The 18,641-nt window shown below is 40.0% G+C and overlaps 1 protein-coding gene across 6 annotated transcripts in view; it reads right to left on the bottom strand.

The window, feature by feature from the left end:
* The window catches only part of LOC143782527 (uncharacterized), a 504,307-nt gene that overhangs the window by 62,694 nt on the left and 422,972 nt on the right, over nt 1-18,641 (bottom strand). For 4 of the 6 annotated variants that reach the window (XR_013216986.1, XR_013216987.1, XR_013216988.1 and 1 more), the window contains exon 3: nt 2,918-3,116. The exons of the other annotated variants lie outside the window; for them this stretch is intronic. The gene's annotated coding sequence lies outside the window, so the exon portion shown is untranslated. The remainder of the gene's footprint in view (nt 1-2,917; nt 3,117-18,641) is intronic. 6 annotated transcript variants of the gene reach the window in all.

The raw sequence follows: 18,641 nt of genomic DNA, 5'->3' as shown, positions 1-18,641 counted from the left end.
GGTCTATGGCGCGGACTCACAGGAAGAGCTTGCCTCATACAAAGCTGGTAATAACTGTGTGTTACAGCCAGGACCTGCCTCTAACAACTCTGATAGTGACATTAACAACGCTCCAGCATTGTGGCGTGTCATTCTGTGCTTTCCGTCGACGCACACATGACCGCAGGGCACCGATAGGTTGCTATGACAGCCAGGGGTCTGTTGAAGAACTCAATGCTTGTCATTACTTAGCTCCCTTGAAGTCCCGCCTGTGGCTGAGCTTTAAAGGAGGCCATGATTTTTCCTATATGCAGCATATATAGCATAATCAATCAGGCAATCACAGGTTCAAGTCCCATAAGGGGACTAATAGATACAGTGAAAAGTAAAAAGAAAGTTTTGAAAAATGTGAAAAAAAACAAAATGTTCAAATCACCCTTCTTTTTCCCTATCAAAAGTAAATATATATTAAAAAAATACACATATGTGGTATCGCCACATTAAGAAAAGTCCAATCTAAAAAAGCTAATAAATAATTATAAATAATTAACTTAATTTTTTTAAAAGAAGAGCAAAAATAGTGGCGGGTTTTATCTCTGTAATACCATAAAAATTATGTAACAAGTAATTAAAATGTTATATCTATCCCAAAAATGGTATCAATAAAAACGTTGTCCCCATTACAAAAATAAACCATCACATGGCTTCAGCGACTCAAAAGTCACAAGCCCCCCCCAACAATTTTCTCACAACTAGAAAAGTATAAAAACTGGACATGTTGAGTTTCGCTGTAATTGTACTGATGAAATTGGCTTCATTGGGAAGGGGTTAAAAGACAGTTACTAGTTAACTAATGTAATTTTACTTCTCATTGTATAAGTATTTTGTGGTCCCATTGACTAATGGATAATTTTACGAGACCACATGCTTTATATCTGAATATGTTTAATATCTTTATTGCAGTAATTGGAGCAATTAGAATATTTTCTGAAAACTGAAAGGTCTCTACTGTCTTCTGTGAGTATAAGTCAACCGTGTATGCCTTCATCTTATATTACACATATGTACACATTAATGCACTTTTGTATCTCATACTTTTGTTGCAAAGTTTATCTATGACACATCATTAATGAATTAGTAAAGGAAATATGACTATACGTCATTCTGAGATTTGCTACGGTTACAGAGCGTACTGAAATGTCTATTTTCATTCAGAGGCAGAATACAGTGCATTCATTAAGATTTAGATTTGAACTCAAAATCACTTGGCAAGATATCATTGTCAAAGCTAAAGATGACATTCTGTGAAAATAGCAAAATACACAATTTTCGCACCATGAAGCTGAAAATTGAGGGCTTTGTTTTTGTCAAGTGTTTTAATACCAAATATATATAATTTTCCTTGTTTCTATTTCACTAAGATTGGAGCAATAAGAAATGTGACAAAACTCTGTGTATATGGAAAGATAATGTTAATACATTGTGATCATGATTGCTTGAGGCACACAACTGTTTTTGGAGAGTAGCTAATAAATCTTGGGAACTCATGTGAGTTTTGTTTTGTCAAAATTTATAAACTGGATGATTTGCAGATTTTGAGCTTCTGAAATAATGTCTGATGAAAAGGCAATAGTAAATCTAAAGAATAAAAGAAAGAATGCTAAAAAGGTTATTTCAGTAAATTGTGTAAACTAAAGGAATTATACTGTTGCCTAAGCAAACATAGATATGAGATGTGTCACGAGGATACTGCGGCAGAAAGGGGACAGAAGATTGTGGTGTCTATTTTCATGGCCTCTTGCACTGATTAGAACTGCTTCACCATCTTATTATGCAGTGCAGTTTTTTTTCCTTGCTGGCAGTGCAAGGGTTAATCAGTTCAGTTGATCTCCTGGAGCTCTCCAACCTGGAGTGTCTCAGCTGTTCAGTGTTGGCCACTCCCTTTTTCTATATATGCTCGCCACTGGCACTTGAGAACTGTCAGTGATAGTTCTTACTGCCTGGAAAGGAATTGGGGTGAAGTTTGAGTAGGCATTTGGATAGTTGTTCAGGAGCTTGTTTCATAGAGTTTGTTCATGTATTCATCCTCATCCTCTCTTATTTGGTTTCACCTTCTTATACCTCTCCCGTGTTTCACTCTGATGTTTGGTGAGTGTATTTTCTATGACAGTAGTTTTCATTTATCCCTGTTCATCTTCCCATGTTTGTCTAGTTAGTGTTATCCTATACACTTTGGCCTCACACCTCTCTTGATGGAGGACAGAAGAGAAAAGGGTTAATATGGGAGCATAGCAAGGCACGTGACCCCAGCGTCCCCACCTTCAGGAGTAATCCAGGGGACAGGGATACATTAGAGCACCCCTAGTTTGAGTGATTGGATAGGCGCCACAGTCCCTAGCCACTACATGACAACATGTGGGCAGTGTCACACTGAGGTGTTTAGGGCCCTGCAGTAGAAACTGCTCTACATTATCGCTTTATGCAGGTACTGCCAGTTTAACTTTGGCCTTCCGTGCATGGAATTCCCAGTACTATAACTTTTCCCACTGACATAGTTATATAAGTGTTTGGAGTTTTATTAGTGCCATTTTGGTATACTAGTAATATATTAATTTTTTAGCTAAATTTGTGGGTAAGACAAGAGCTTGTGTTGTACACTACACTCAGAACTAAAATGCATTAACAGAACCAAACTCAGAACTAAGATGCTCTAACAGAACCAAACTCAATACTAAGATGCACTACCAGAACCCAGCTCAGAAATAAGATGCACTAACAGAACCAAGCTCAGTACTAAAATGTGCTTGCAGAACCCAACTCAGAACTAAGATGCACTAATAGAACCAAGATCAGAACTATTCTGACTTCATGACAAAGCTACAAGCGTAGGGCACTATGAAATACTGTTTCAAGGCTGCCTCTTTTAAACCATACTCACACATAGCATTGTCCTCAGGTAGTTTGAACTCGACTGTAGGAGGCATGTCTGAAGATTTCAGAAGAAGGTGCATTTTCCAGCTCAATTCTTGAAGATATGCACACATACAGGAGTAAGAAAAAGAGCTGCAACACATGAGCTTCTAAGATGGTTAATAGATGGTGAATGAGGAAGAAGGGTGGGTTTACTGACGTCAAAGCTACATAACAGAGAGACAGGGATAGAGGAAGGATAAACTTCAAAATTTAGTGCATAGAAACAAAACAGCAATATATAGCAACACAATGATATTGCAATACTGTTTGTATGATTCCCAAATCATGGGACATGACTTCTGGATATGGGACGAATCCAAACTCCATCTTAAAACAACCATAACTACAATAAACCTAGGCACTAGAATAAATACACAAAACACATTATTTTGGTTCTCAAAATGGTCACAGATTTATTTAAATCACAGGATTAAAACAACCACAGTAAGGATGCATGCCCACAGTCCGGATTGTCGGCGCTTTGGACAGAGCGGAAAACCCGCTCCGCCCAAAACGCCATACCTTCTGTATCGCGCGGTGATTCCGGATGTGTTCATTGCACACATCCAGAATCGCTGCACCCTATACATAGGACCCTGTTATTTACCTTGCAGCGGCAGAGCATTGCCGTAAGGTAAACAGACATACTGCGTTCAAAAAAGACGCGCCGCATGTCCGTAAACGCAGGGCCACCGGATGCGTGTTCGCACACATTGTGGAGACAGGATTTCATAAAATCCCCTTCACTATGCTGTAACATCTGGATGCAGCGGATTGAACGCTGCGGTTGTATGCAGCATTCAATCCGCAGCTAAGGCTACGTTCACATTTGCGTTGCGTCGGGTGCAGGTTCGGCGACGCATAGCGACGCATGCATCATGCGCCCCTATATTTAACATGGGGGCGCATGGACATGCGTTGTCTTGCGTTTTGTGATGCATGCGTCATTTTTGGCGCAAGCGTCAGGGCACATAGGACGCTGCATGTTGCATTTTTTTTGCGTCCAAAATCAAGCCAAAAATGGACGCATGCGTCACAAAACAATGCGTTTTTGCATGCGTTTTGCATGCGTTGTGCGTCGCGTCGCCAATGCCCAACAACGCAAATGTGAACGTAGCCTAATCCTGATGTAATCCGGCCCATGGACACATACCCTAAGAGTCAGGTGAAGTGCTAGTACATTGGGATTCACAAGTACTGTGATACCCCCAGCTGTCTGACATACAGCACCAGGACAGACAGCCATAAAGGGGCGGCATGTACTGGCTTGCCATTCAAGCATAGCCAGTAAACTTTCAGGGCACCAATGACCCTATTATCCTCACTCCTGTGCTTAACCACTGTGCCCTCCCCTGATTGACATTACCATTACAACATCCTTGAGACTGGCCACCAAAGCTGAGCCTGTTCACCACCATGAGGTTTTTAGCCCCCTCTATTAGTTAAAATGAGTCCACCTTAACTTGTCCGCAACTTCTATCTGACTCTTAAACTGCCACCAAAGAGAACATTTGACACTTTAAATGGACTTGATCCTCACCAAAGAGGACATTTGATACCTTAACCACCTTAAATGGATTCAACAGCCATGAACTGCCACCAAAGAGGACATTTGACACCTTAAATGGACCCGACTGCCATCAACCATGCGTATTAAAGCCACCAACCATTTCTACATGCTATGGAAAGACTGTGCATACAAGTAACACAATTCCAGAGCTCCGACAGAATAATTTTATCAATGCAAAATCTACCAAATTATGATCGATAATACTGTAACTAAAGCAAAATAACAGTCGCTGAACATCCTGCAATGAGGATCCCATAATATGGAATATGGAAAGTACACCATAATAAAGGTGGTAGCCACAGTCTGAATACCTGTATAATGACATCTGTCATGCCTCAAAAACTATTATACCGCAAGTATTGTAGCCAGCTCTAATAATTAATTATTTCACAGTTTTTGGTTCTAGAAACCACCATTATGTACAGTAGCTGTGCTTTGCAGTAATAATTTCTTAAACCCACTTACTACTACTACTGAAAAAGTGATGAGTATATCTGAAGAGTAAGATATTATAAATAGGGAGTAATTATTATAATTACTTAGTTAGTATTAGTAATTATAATTATTATAATTAATATAACAAACATTAAAACCGACCCTTACATAACTTTCATAATATTTGGACATAGTAATTGAAATAAACTTATGTTAATTGTTTTTATGCACTTGATAACATTCACAGTTAACAGCTCCAAATGGCTCAAGGGCATCGGGAATAGGCATATCACCCACATTACGCATACTGCTCTTCAGTTTAATGCACTAGATTACTGCTTTTTCCAGAAGACATCCTTAAAAGAAACAAGAGTTGGTCAATATAAACAGTCAAGATCCGTGCCTAAGCATTCACAAGTTCACAAGTCACATGAACAAAAAGAGAGGGTCCTTGAAGCTACAGATTGTATTGAAAAGCATGGCTACTTTTTTTTTTTCTCCCCTCCAGCCGCTGTTCGTAGGTCAGAAGAGCCAATTTATTCTGTAGGCATGCAAAATATGATTGCCATGACCCTAGGGACTTTACCCTAACAGGGTCTTATAAGCAATAAATGCTTCTTGAGACCAGGGGGCCATACCGTGATGGTCACCCCTTCACACAAGCACACCAGGGGGCCATACCTGAAATGGTTACCCCTCCACTGAATAACATTAAACAACATTAACTTGACTCTGAAAAAAGGAGGAGGGGAATTGAAGGTTCAACATTTTGAAAACCTGCAACAAACAGCTCCACCATGCCACCCCCAGCCGCACCACAACCAGCCCAGGGGGACCTAGCTGACTGTTTCCCATACCAAACAGTGTCCTGCTGAGACCTCTCTCAGTAGGGAACCGTTTTCAATTTTAACAACAAACAGCTCCACCATGCCACCCACATCCACACTGCAAGCGGTCCAGGGAGACCCAGCTGGCTGTTGCTCATACCAAAAAATGTCCCGCTGAGACCTCTCTCAGTAGGGACCCATTTTCAATTTTAACAATAAACAGCTCCATCATGCCACCCCCATCCACACCGCAACCGGCCCAGGGGAACCCAGTTGACTGTTGCCCATACCAAAAAATGTCCCACTGATACCTCTCTCAGTAGGGACCAGCTTCAATTTTAACAACAAACAGCTCCACTATGCCACCCCCGGCCGCACCACAACCGGCCCAGGGGGATCCTGCTGACTGTTGCCTATACCAAAAAATGTCCCGCTGATACATCTCTCAGGAGGGACCCTTCTTCAATTTTAACAACAAATAGCTCCACCATGCCACTCCCAGACAGACTGCAAGCATCCCAGGGGGACCCAGCTGACTGTTGCCAAAAACAATAATAGCTTTTTTTTTTTTATTCAGTTCATGAAATGTATATAAGTGAAGGTGAAACACCATGTGTGTACCCTATTTTTTAGACTATAAGATGCACTTTTTTCCTCCCAAAATGTGGAGGAAAATGGGGGTGCGTCTTATAGTCCGGATGTATGGGGTCTGGCTGTGGTGGGGAGGTGGAAGCGCTGTTTCAGCAGAGCATTGGCTGGAGCTGGCGGCTCCGGCTAACTCCTGTGCCTGCTGCTAAAGAGAAATGAATATGCACTGCATTCCATGACCATGGACGTGGAGGGAAATGCATATTCCTTTTTCTGGCATCCTGGTATAAATGGCCCCAATCTGTTCCTGGTATTATTGGTCCCATCCTTTTTCGTTTATAATTGGCCCCATCCCGTTCCTGGTATCCATGGCCCCATCAGGAAAGATTTTTAAAAAATTACACTTACCTACACAGCGCTCCCTTGCAGCATCCTGCTCCGATGCAAGCAGCTGCTTAATGCTTGTAAGCAGGGATGTCATGCGCTGCTCACAAGCAGTGCACAGCTGCCAGAATACTCACCAGGACTGTTCATCGCAGAGAGCGGTGAGTAACCATTCTTCTTCAGTAGCACGCACTGTCAGCCAAAAACTTCCTGCTGTGGCCGGCAGTCACGTGTGCCGATACTTAAGAGAAATGAATATTCTGAATATTAATTTCTCTTAAGTATCGGCACACGTGACTGCAGTGCTACTGAAGAGGAATGGATACTCACAGCTCTCTGCGATGAACGGTCCCGGTGACGATACTTAAGAGAAATGAATATTCTGAATAGAAATGCCGGAGAGCTAATTGATTTTTTGAATACAAAATTGGCTGGAATCATTAGCAGACACCATGTCTCATTTGCAGAGCAAATTATGTCCCTAAACAGTGACAAATCGCTGACAAGTGACAGCATTTTGGAAACTAGACCGCTCATGGAATGTATTTAGATGTGTGGTGTGCACTTTGAACTCCTAGGTGCTTCACAGAAGTTTATAATGTTGAGCTGTAAAAATAAACAAATCACATTTTCCCCACAAAAATGTTTTTTAGCCCCAATTTTTAATTTTCACAAGGATAACAAGAGAAATTGCCCCATGAAATTTGTTGTGCAATTTCTCCTGAGTACGCTGATACCCCACATGTGGGGGTAAACTACTGTTTGGTGCATGGCAGGGCTCTGAGGGGAAAGAGCGCCATTTGACGCTTGGAGTGCAAAATTGGCAGGAATAATTAGTGGATGCCATGTTGCATTTGGAGAGCCCCTGATGTGCCTAAACAGTGTAAAACCCACACAAGTGACCCCATTTTGAATACTGGACCCTTCAAGGAATGTATTTAGACGTGTGGTGAGCACCTTGAAACCCAGGTTTTTCACTGAAATTTGTAACATAGAGCCATGAAAATAAAAATCTACTTTTTCCCCAAAAAATGTTTTAAGCCCCAAATTTTGTATTTTAACAAGGGTAACAGGAGAAAAGGGAATCTAAAATGCATTGTGCAATTTAGCATGAGTACAATGATTCCCAATATGTGGTCAAAAACTACTTTTGAGGCACAGTGCAAAGCTCAGAAGGGATGAAGCATCATAAAGGAGTTCAGATTTTGCTGGACTGATTTGAGGGTGCCATGTCACATTGGTAGATACCCCACATTTGGTGGAAAATGACTGTTTGGGTGCATGGGAGGGCAGGGAAAGGAAGAAGTGACATTTTGGAACCCATACTTTGATGAAATGGTCTTCGGGCATCATGTCACATTTCGAGAAGCCCTCATGTTCCTAACCAGAGGAAACCCTCACAAGAAATCCCATTTTGGAAACTAGCCTACTCAATGAATTTATCTAGATGTGTGGTGAGCACCTTGAACCACCAAGTGCTTCACATATTTTTAAAACGTTGATCTGTGAAAATGGAAAATATATATTTTTCCCACTTAAAAAAGACATTTAACCCCATTTTTTTTAATTTTCAAGCTTATTCTAGGAAAATCTGGGCTCCAGGAGGCAAATAGAGCTCCATCCCTCCTGAGTCTCACAGAGTGTCTAAGAAGTACTGTACAGCCACAAATGGGGTATTTCCATGTTCAGAAGAAATTGTGACACATTTTGGTGCCATTTCTATGCATTTTCCCTTGTGGAAATGTAAAATCTGGGGCTAAAACAAAATTTTAGTTTTAAAAATGTAATTATTTTTTTGTTTACTGACTAATGATATAATATACCAGCGGGTCATGGTCACAATAACAGTAAAATCTACACTAAATGAGTTTTGCATTGTGCCTCAAAAGTCATTCCCTATTAATCCTTATAAAAATTTAAAACTTGGGGCTAAAACAAAATTTTATTTATCTTCCTGTCAGGACTGTGAACATTTTTTATTACCTTTTGTGCATTACTGCCCTTTTCCAAGATGGCGTCTTTGGTCTCATGTGCACTGTGTCTTCCTGCTATAAAACTCCACCCCAGCCTTCAGTCTGTGCTAGAGTATTCTGCCTTGCATCCAGCTCCTAACTTCTGGTGACTCCCTGGCTATATACCTGCTCCTGTGAACCTGTGGGGTTATCCTGCTACTCTGCTCTGAGTTCCTGCTGCATACACCAGTTCCAGTAATCCTCCTTCATCTGCTGCTCGTGTTTACTTCCATCTGCATTTGCTGGACATGTAAGCTGTTGCTGCTCTGCAAGAACCTGAGACTATTACCCAGGCCTCCCTGGTTGAGCTAAGATATTATTTGAACTGCCTTATAAGCATATCATTCTGTGTTTTGGACTAAGCAAGGACTTATTCGTGTCAAGTATCCTCAAGAATAATTGTGCTTCATAGACTTTCTGCGTGATTGCATTTTTCTCTGAAGTTTCCTATAGACTGCTAAGCTGCATTTAATATTTACTCCAAGTGTTGTGGACTTGAGTTTCTCTCTGCACCTGTTTGAATCACAGTGTGATAATATAGACTTTACCACTTATAAAACTGTGTCCTGTAGTTGTCTTGTTCCACGCAAAGAGTCTCCTGAGTTATCCCCTATAATTATTACACTTCCACACCCAATGATATACATTTCTATGAGGCACATGTGGTGTCAAAATGCTCACTGCACCCCTAGATACTCAGGAGAAATTGCACAAAAATTGTACAGTGCAATTTCACACACATCTAGAAAAATACTTAGATTTGCGAGTCCTTAGTGGTTGATACCTTTTAATATCTAAGGCCGGCGTCACACTTAACGTACTAAAAATCAGTCCGATTCTCTCGACCAAGAGTCGCACGAGTGTTCTTCGTATGGTCATCCGTGTGTAATCCGTTTGCAATACGATGATGCGATTTCCTCACATCTATGTATCCGTATGGCATCCGTATGCAATTCGTATGCAATGCAATTTTAACATGAGCTTTTACATAAAGCAGTTCTCTGTCATATCCACATCGTTATAAAATGAAATATTCTTCAAAACACACACATATATATATATTAAACAGATGGATAGATAGATAGATAGATAGATAGATAGATAGATAGATAGATAGATAGATAGATAGATAGATAGATAGATAGATAGATATTAAAAGCCGACAAATGATCTGCCATGTGCAGAATAATCACAGAGTGACAGGTTAGAATAGAATAGATAAATCCAAAGTCAAACAAGAAATTGATCTGTACTACTGCAGCACCTGTGTCCGGATACTGATTCAAATACGCAACCCACCAATTGGCTTCACCACTCAGGATTCACAGGTGCCCAATGATGAAAAAGCATTCCAAATGTCCTTACGGCAAGTAGAAAGAGAGTGGCACTCACCATCCTTAAAATTCACTTTATTGCGGCAATTTAAAAATATCCAGGTCAGGAGAGTGTCATGTGGAATCGCCGAACAGGACGACAAGTTTCACGCAATAGCGCTTTCACTGGTCCACTGTCATTTTCCCATGAGCTCCAGAGTTCATCACAGTTCAGGCTGTGAAGGAGTGCAGCTTCAGTGACGTCACCACTAATCACTGAAGCTCCGCTCTCAGCAGCTCATTCACCAGTGGTTTTCAGCTGGGACGGTCGTATCTTGGCACCATCCTGGTTGAAAAACAGTATATTCCTAGATATGGATTACTGCGTGGGGCACAACGACGGACAGGTATGGGTATAATGTTGATTTATTATTTTTCTTTTATTATAGGAGATCGGGGCGTCGGGGAATTAGGTGTGGCAGTGAATATGGTTTAATTTAGAACATTAAAGGAGTCTGTGTCTTTATTTCAGTTAAAGGATTTTTTACTGTGTGTTTGTGTTTTCTTAACAATTTGACTATGGGGTTAGTAATGGGGGCGTCTTACTGATGCCTCTCTGTTACTAACCTCGGGTGACATCGGTGACATCAACCCCCAAAACTATTACCCCACTTGCCACCTCTATAGGGCAAGTGGGAAAAGCGAGGCTATGTGCTAGAATTGGTGCATCTTAGAGATTTGCCTTTTCTGGGGTGGCTGAGTGCTGATGTTCTTAGCCAGAGGGGAGCCAATATCCATCACCCTTCCTAGGCTATTAATATCAGCCCGCAGCTGTCCGCATAGCCTTTGCTAGTTATTAATTCTAGGGCTAAGTATACAGCTGTGAGCTGATATTAGAAGCCTAGGAAGCTTCATGATTATTACCCCCTTCCCAGGCTATAAACATCTGCCCCCAGTCATTGGCTTTCCCTCTGCTGGTTGTGAAAATTGCACGGGAGCCCACGCAATTTTTTTCCAAAAATAATCTTTATTATTTAAATACATGTCCAGTAATTTGCACACACACTGTACTAATTGTATTTGTCACTGACATCTATATATCTACGTATTCTATTTGTATTTACTGTATGTAATCCATCTTTTTTATCCCGTCGGCTCCTGCAGTGATTTTACAGAAGCCAACAGATGAATTACCAGCTTTTCTTCTATCTTTCTGTGCAATATAAATACATATGTATATGTGTGTGTTACTGACATGTGTGTATATATGTGTATATATATATATATATATATATATATATATATATATATATATATATATATATATGTAATCTGTGAGTATATTTATATTCTATCTATCCTATTCTAACCTGTCAGTGTGATTTTACTGTACACCGCACATGAATTACCGGCTTTTCAAAGGACATCGGTGCGTAAAAATCAAACAGCATTTGCATGCTGCGAGAGCTGTGAGTTTTTTTCTCACACCCATAGACTTGCATTGGCGACACTCAGCCGATATACACGTAAAATCGCAGCATGCTGCAATTTCACTCGCACATAGAATACGCCCGAAAAAAGAAACGGTGATGTGAGCTTCCCCATAGATTAATATTGGTCCGAATGTTATGTGATGTTTTCTCGCATAGCACTTATCCGTATTATAAGCTAGTGTGACTCCAGCCTAACTGAAAAGATGGTAACAAATTGCAAGCTTTCGAGACTAATCAGGTCTCTTCAAGAGGCATAGAATAATACAAAATCTGAAGAATCACATATTTAATCCATAATTTCTGCACCCTGTTGTGTATAAATATGTGATTTTTCAGATTGTGACACCCCGCAGCAATGCCCACTATCAATGCTAGCATCGAACGGGGACATTTAACCCCTCTGATGCCATTGTCAGTAGTGACAGCGACATAGAGGAGCATGGATTCACTGCGTGCTTCCATCAGGACAACGCAATGCGATCGCATTGTCCTGATGGCCTCCATGGTGACCCCCGTCCACTAGATGGCTACGGGGTCATTCAGGGAAGGTGGCTTGGCAGTGCCTGCAGAGAGCTGGTCTGATGCCCTGCAGTGCAGAAGCATTGCAGAACATTAGATCAGCGATCTGATGCTATACAGTAATGTTACATCCTGGGACAATGCAGAAAGGCTATAAAAAATATATATTAAAAAGTGTAAAAATCCCCAAATATAGAAAAAAAAGATACAAATATTTTCCAATAAATACATTTATTTTTGTAAATAAAAAATAAATAATAAAAGTACACATATTTGGTATCACCGCGCTCGTAACGACCAGCTCTATAAAACTGCCCAACTAGTTAACTCCTTTAGTGAACACCAAAAAAAAAGACTAGGCAAAAAACAATGCTTTATCATCATACTGCCGAACAAAAAGTGCAATAAAACGCAATAAAAAATAAATAAAAATGGTACTGCTGAAAATTTCATCTTGGCCCACAAAAAACAAGCCGTAATACAGTTCCATCAGCAGAAAAAAAAAAGTTAGAGCTCTCAGAATAAAGCGATGCAAAAATGTGTTTTTGTGTAAAAGCGCTAAAACCTAAAAACACAATATAAATTGGGTATCGGTATAATTGTACTGACCCGAAGAATAAAGCTACCTTACCAATTTTACCACACGCTGAACGGTATAAAAGAAACAAAAAGTAATTCCTGAGTTACTGTTTTTTGTTCATTTTTTCTCCCAGAAATCAGAATAGAATGCGATGAAAAAAATTCACATGTCTGAAAGCAATAAAAATGTTAGCTCGTCCCGCAAAAAACAAGCCATAACATGACTGTCAGTCGAAATATGGAAAAATAGCAGCTCTCAAAATATGGTGATGCAAAAACTATTTTTTGCAAGACAAAATGTCTTTTAGTGTGTGACAGCAGCAAAACATAAAAACCCTTTCACACATCCTGATATTTCCGATACCGGAGATGTCAGTGTCCGTGTGTGTAATACTTGTAGCACATGTGTTTTGAGCCGCGGCAGAGCTTTTGCGTACGGGCCGTTAAGCCAGTGAGTTTGCAGAGCGCCCCGTGCCTGACTAAGCAGAGTACAGTGCTCACGCGGAGGAGCAGGTGCCACGTGCAGGACCCTGAGATGTGTTTCCCATTGCTGACAAAACACCCGGCAGCACACCTGTTGTACAGAGACTCCTGAAGTGCTCCCTATTTTGGTGCACAGATTTATGGACTAGGGGCTCAGCGGGTAGAACCGGTTACCGACTGTTGTTGCCAGAAGCTGGACCATGCTTTATTGGAATTCATCTGAGGACACCACGCCGGCCGTTGCCGGTACTCCAACTTCCATCAGACTGTGTGTGGATAAGGCCCAGAGAAGACCACGATAAGTGCCATTTAAATATCAGACTTTTGAGTTAACCCCTTAACCCCCTTTGTTTATTGTTCATCGCTCATTGTTTATTAACTCCCTGAAGAGGAGATCATTGCCATCTCACTTGTTAAAAAAATTAAATAATATTGTTATACAGCCTTGTTCTGCAATACCTGTGTTACTGCCATAGAATGTAAGTCCGCAAGGACAGGGTCCTCTCCCCTCTGTACCAGTCTGTCATTGTCATTGTAAATTTGTTTACTGTTATCGATATCTATAACCCTGTATGTAACCCCTTTTTACATGTAGAGCACCATGGAATTAATGATGCTATATAAATAAATAATAATACTGCATCCCCGCACCACAAAAATGTAAAACTTGGGGCTAACACACAATTTTGGTGGTAAAAATGTAAATTATTTTATCTTCACTGCTCAATAGTATAAAAGTCTGTGATACACTTGTGGTGTCAATATGATCACTGCACCACTAGATGAATTCATTGAGAGGTTTAGTTTGTAAAATGGAGTCCCTTAAGGGGGTTCTGCTGTGTTGGTACCTCAGGGGCTGTGCCAATGTAACATGGCCCCCTCAGACAAGTGCAGCAAAATCTGCACTGTAATATGGTGTTTCTTCCCTTCTGAGCTCTGAGCTTTGCACTGTACCTCAAAAGCAGTTTTCAATGACATATGAGATATCGGTGAACAGAAATTGCAAACAAATTTTGACATTCATTTTCCTGATACCCTTGTGAAATACAAAATTTGGAGCTAAAAAAGATTTTTGCATAACAAATGTGATTTTATTACTTTCACAGCTCTAAGTTATCAACTTCTATGAAGGACCAGTGGGTTTAAGGTGCTCATTACACATCTAGATAAGTTCCTTAAGGAGTCTACTTTCCAAAATAGTGTCACTTGTTGGGGGTTTCCACTGTTTAAGCTCTCCAAATGTGACTTGGTATCTGCTAATTATTCCAGCAAATTTTACATTCAAAAAGTCAAATGACATTCCTTTCCTTCCAAGCCCTGCCGTGCACCCAAACAATTGTTTTCCTCCACATATTGGGTATCTGCGTGCTCAGGAGAAATTGCACAACAAACTGTATGAGCAATTTCTCTTGTTTCTCTTACAAAAATGCAAGATTTGGAGCTAAAAAGATTTATCTGAGAAAAATGCGATTTTTTTATTTTCACAGCTTTACGTTATAAACTTCTGTGAAGCGCCTCGAGGTTCAAGGTTCTCAATACACATTCCCTAAGGGGTCTAATTTCCAAAGTGGTGTCACTTGTTGGGGATTTCCACTGTTTAGGCACATCAGGGGCTGTCAAAACATGACATGGCCTTTAATTATGCCAGAAAATTTTATATCCAAAAAGTAAAATGGCGCTCCTTCCCTTCCAAGACCTGCCGTGGGGCTAAACAATAGATTCTCCCTGGCATGCTCAGGAGAAATTGCACAACAAATTGTATGGTCCATTTTCTCCTGTTACCCTTACGAAAGTAAAAAACTAGGTCTAAAGGAAAATTTTTGTGAAAGTAAATGTTTATTTTTTCCTTCCACATTCCAAAAATTCATGTGAAGCACATGAAGGGTTAATAAACTTCATGAATGTGGTTGTGAGTACCTTGAGGGGTGCAATTTTTAGAATGGTGTCACTCTTGGTTTTTTTTCTGTCATATAGGCCCATAAAAATAGTCATTTCAAATGTGAGGTGGTCCCTAAAAAAAATAGTTTTGCTAATTTTGTTGTAAAAATGAGAAATTGATCAACGTTTAACCCTTATAATTTCCTAAAAAAAAATTTGGTTTCAAAAATTGTGCTGATGTTAAGTAGACATGTGGGAATTGTTAATTATTAACTATTTTGTGTGATATGACTTTCTGATTTAAGGGCATAAAAATTCAAAGTTTGAAAATTGCTAAATTTTCTAAATATTCACCAAATATCTGTTTTTTTCACAAATAAACCAAGTCATATCAAATAAATTTTACCACTATCATGAAGTACCATATGTCACAAGAAAACATTCTCAGAATCAGTGGGATCCATTGAAGCGTTCCAGAGTTATGACCTCATAAACTAACAGTGGTCAGAATTGGAAAAATTGCTCTGGTCAGGAAGGTGAAAACAGGCTTTGGATCGAAGAGGTTAAGGGAAATCAAGGGCTCACAAAACGTCACATTACATCCACTAAAGATTACAACAAATTGTGTGTTCAAAAAGTCAAATGGCGCTGCTTCCCGTTTGAGCCCTGCCATGTGACCAAACAGTAATTTTCCCCCACATATAGGGTATGGACGTAGTCAGGTAAAATTGCACAACAAATGTTATGGTGCATTTTCTCCTGTTACCCTTATGAAGATCCAAATATTGGGGCTAAAAACATTTTTGTGGGAAAAATGATTTTTTAATTTAATTTCACTGCTCCACAGTATAACCTTCTGTGAAGCATGCAGGGGGTTCAAGGTCCTCCCCACACATTCTTTGAGAGGTGTCACTTGTTGGGGGTTTCCACTGCTTAGGCACATGAAGGGCTTTCCAATAGCGACATGGTGTCTGCTAATGATTCCAGCCAATTTTGTGTTGAAAAAGTAAAACGGTGCTCCTTCCCTTCCGAGCCCTGCCATGCACCCGAACAGTAGCTTTCCCCCATATATAAGGTATTGATGTAATTAGGAGAAATTGCACAACAATTTTTGGAGGGTTCATTTTCTCCTGGTATCCTTGTGAAAATAACAAATGGGGGGCTAAAACAAAATTTTTATGGAAAACGGCTCAACATTATAAATTTCTGTGAAGCACCTAGGGGTTGAGGGTGCTCAGTATACATCTAGATAAGTTCCTTAAGGGGTGTAGTTTCCATAATGGGGTCACTTATGGGGTTTTCCACTGTTTAGACACATCAGGGGCTCTCCAAACACAACATGGCATCTGGTCTCAATTCCAGCCATTTTTGCACTCAAAACGTCAAGCGGTGCTCTTTTCTTTCTAAGCCCTGCACCCTAACACTAGTTTCCCCCTTATATGGAGTATCATTGTTCTCATGAGAAATTTCAACAATAAAATTGGTGTCCATTTTCTACTATTATCCTTGTAAAAATAAAAAAAGGTGGGTTTAAATTCAAATTTTTAAAAAAAAAAAATGTCAAATGTTTATTTTTTCCTTCCACGTTCCATTAATTCCTGTGAAGCACATGAATGGTTTATAAACTTCTTGAATGTGGTTTTGAGGACTTTGAGGGGTGCAGTTTTAAAAATCGTGTCACATTTGGATATTTTCTGTCATATAAACACCTCAAAATCACTTTAAATATGATGTGATCACTGAAAAAAATCGTTTTGTAAATTTTGTTGGAAAAATTAGAAATTGCTGGTCACCTGTCAACCCTTCAAAACCCCTGACAAAAAAAAAAAATTAAACATGTTTCAAATGTGTTTATGTAAAGTAGACATATGTTATTTATTATCTATTTTGTGTGACATAACTCTATGGTTTAAGGGTATAAAAATTTAAAGTTTGAAAATTGAAAATTTTCCAAAATTTTCACCAAATTTCAGATTTTTTTCACAAATAAACGCAAGTCATATCGAACAAATTTTACCACTACATGAAGCACAATATGTCACGAAAGAAACATTCTCAGAATCAGCAGGATCCGTTAAAGCATTCCAAAGTTATTGACAGTGGTCAGAATTGTAAAATTTGGCCTGAGCAGGGAGGAGAAAAACATAGTTACATAGTTACATAGTTATTAAGGTTGAAGGAAGACTTTAAGTCCATCTAGTTCAACCCATAGCCTAGCATGCCCTAACATGTTGATCCAGGGGAAGGCAAAAAAAACCCATGTGGTAAGAGTAAGCTCCATCATGGGGAAAAAAATTCCTTCCCGACCCCACATACGGCAATCAGACTAGTTCCCTGGATCAACGCCTTATCAAGGAATCTAATATATATACCCTGTAATATTATACTTTACCAGCAAGGTATCCAGTCCCCTCTTAAATTGAAGCAATGAGTCACTCATTACAACATCATACGGCAGAGAGTTCCATAGTGTCGCTGCTCTTACAGTAAAGAATCCGCGTCTGTTATTATGCTTAAACCTTTTTTCCTCCAGACGTAGAGGATGCCCCCTTGTCCCTGTCACCGGTCTATGATTAAAAAAATCAGCAGAAAGGTCTTTGTACTGTCCCCTTATATATTTATACATTAAAATAAGATCACCCCTTAGTCTTCGTTTTTCCAAACTAAATAGCCCCAAGTGTAATAACCTATCTTGGTATGGCAGACCCCCCAGTCCTCTAATAACCTTGGTTGCTCTTCTCTGCACCCGCTCCAGTTCAGCTATGTCTTTCTTATACACCGGAGACCAGAACTGTGCACAGTATTCTAAGTGTGGTCGCACTAGTGACTTGTATAGAGGTAAAATTATGTTCTCCTCATGAGCATCTATGCCTCTTTTAATGCATCCCATTATTTTATTTGCCTTTGTAGCAGCTGCCTGACACTGGCCACTGAATATGAGTTTGTCATCCACCCATACACCCAGGTCTTTTTCATTGACGGTTTTGCCCAGAGTTTTAGAATTAAGCACATAGTTATACATCTTATAACTTCTACCCAAGTGCATGACCTTACATTTATCCCCATTAAAGCTCATTTGCCATTTATCAGCCCAAGCTTCTAGTTTACATAAGTCAGCCTGTAATATAAAATTGTCCTCCCCTGTATTGATTACCCTGCAGAGTTTAGTGTCATCTGCAAATATTGAAATTCTACTCTGAATGCCCCCTACAAGGTCATTAATAAATATGTTAAAAAGAAGAGGGCCCAATACTGACCCCTGTGGTACCCCACTACTAACCGTGACCCAGTCCGAGTGTGCTCCATTAATAACCACCCTTTGTTTCCTATCCCTGAGCCAACTCTCAACCCACTTGCACATATTTTCCCCTATCCCCATTATTCTCATTTTATGTATCAACCTTTTGTGTGGCACCGTATCAAAAGCTTTTGAAAAGTCCATATACACTACATCTACTGGGTTCCCTTGGTCCAGACCGGAACTTACCTCTTCATAGAAGCTGATCAAATTAGTCTGACATGAACGGTCCCTAGTAAACCCGTGCTGATACTGGGTCATGAGGTTATTCCTCTTCAGATACTCCAGTATAGCATCCCTTAGAATGCCC

The sequence above is a fragment of the Ranitomeya variabilis genome, chromosome 6, assembly GCF_051348905.1.
Source record: "Ranitomeya variabilis isolate aRanVar5 chromosome 6, aRanVar5.hap1, whole genome shotgun sequence".
Taxonomy (NCBI): Eukaryota; Metazoa; Chordata; class Amphibia; order Anura; family Dendrobatidae; genus Ranitomeya; species Ranitomeya variabilis.
This window is presented reverse-complemented; position numbering and strand designations above follow the sequence as displayed.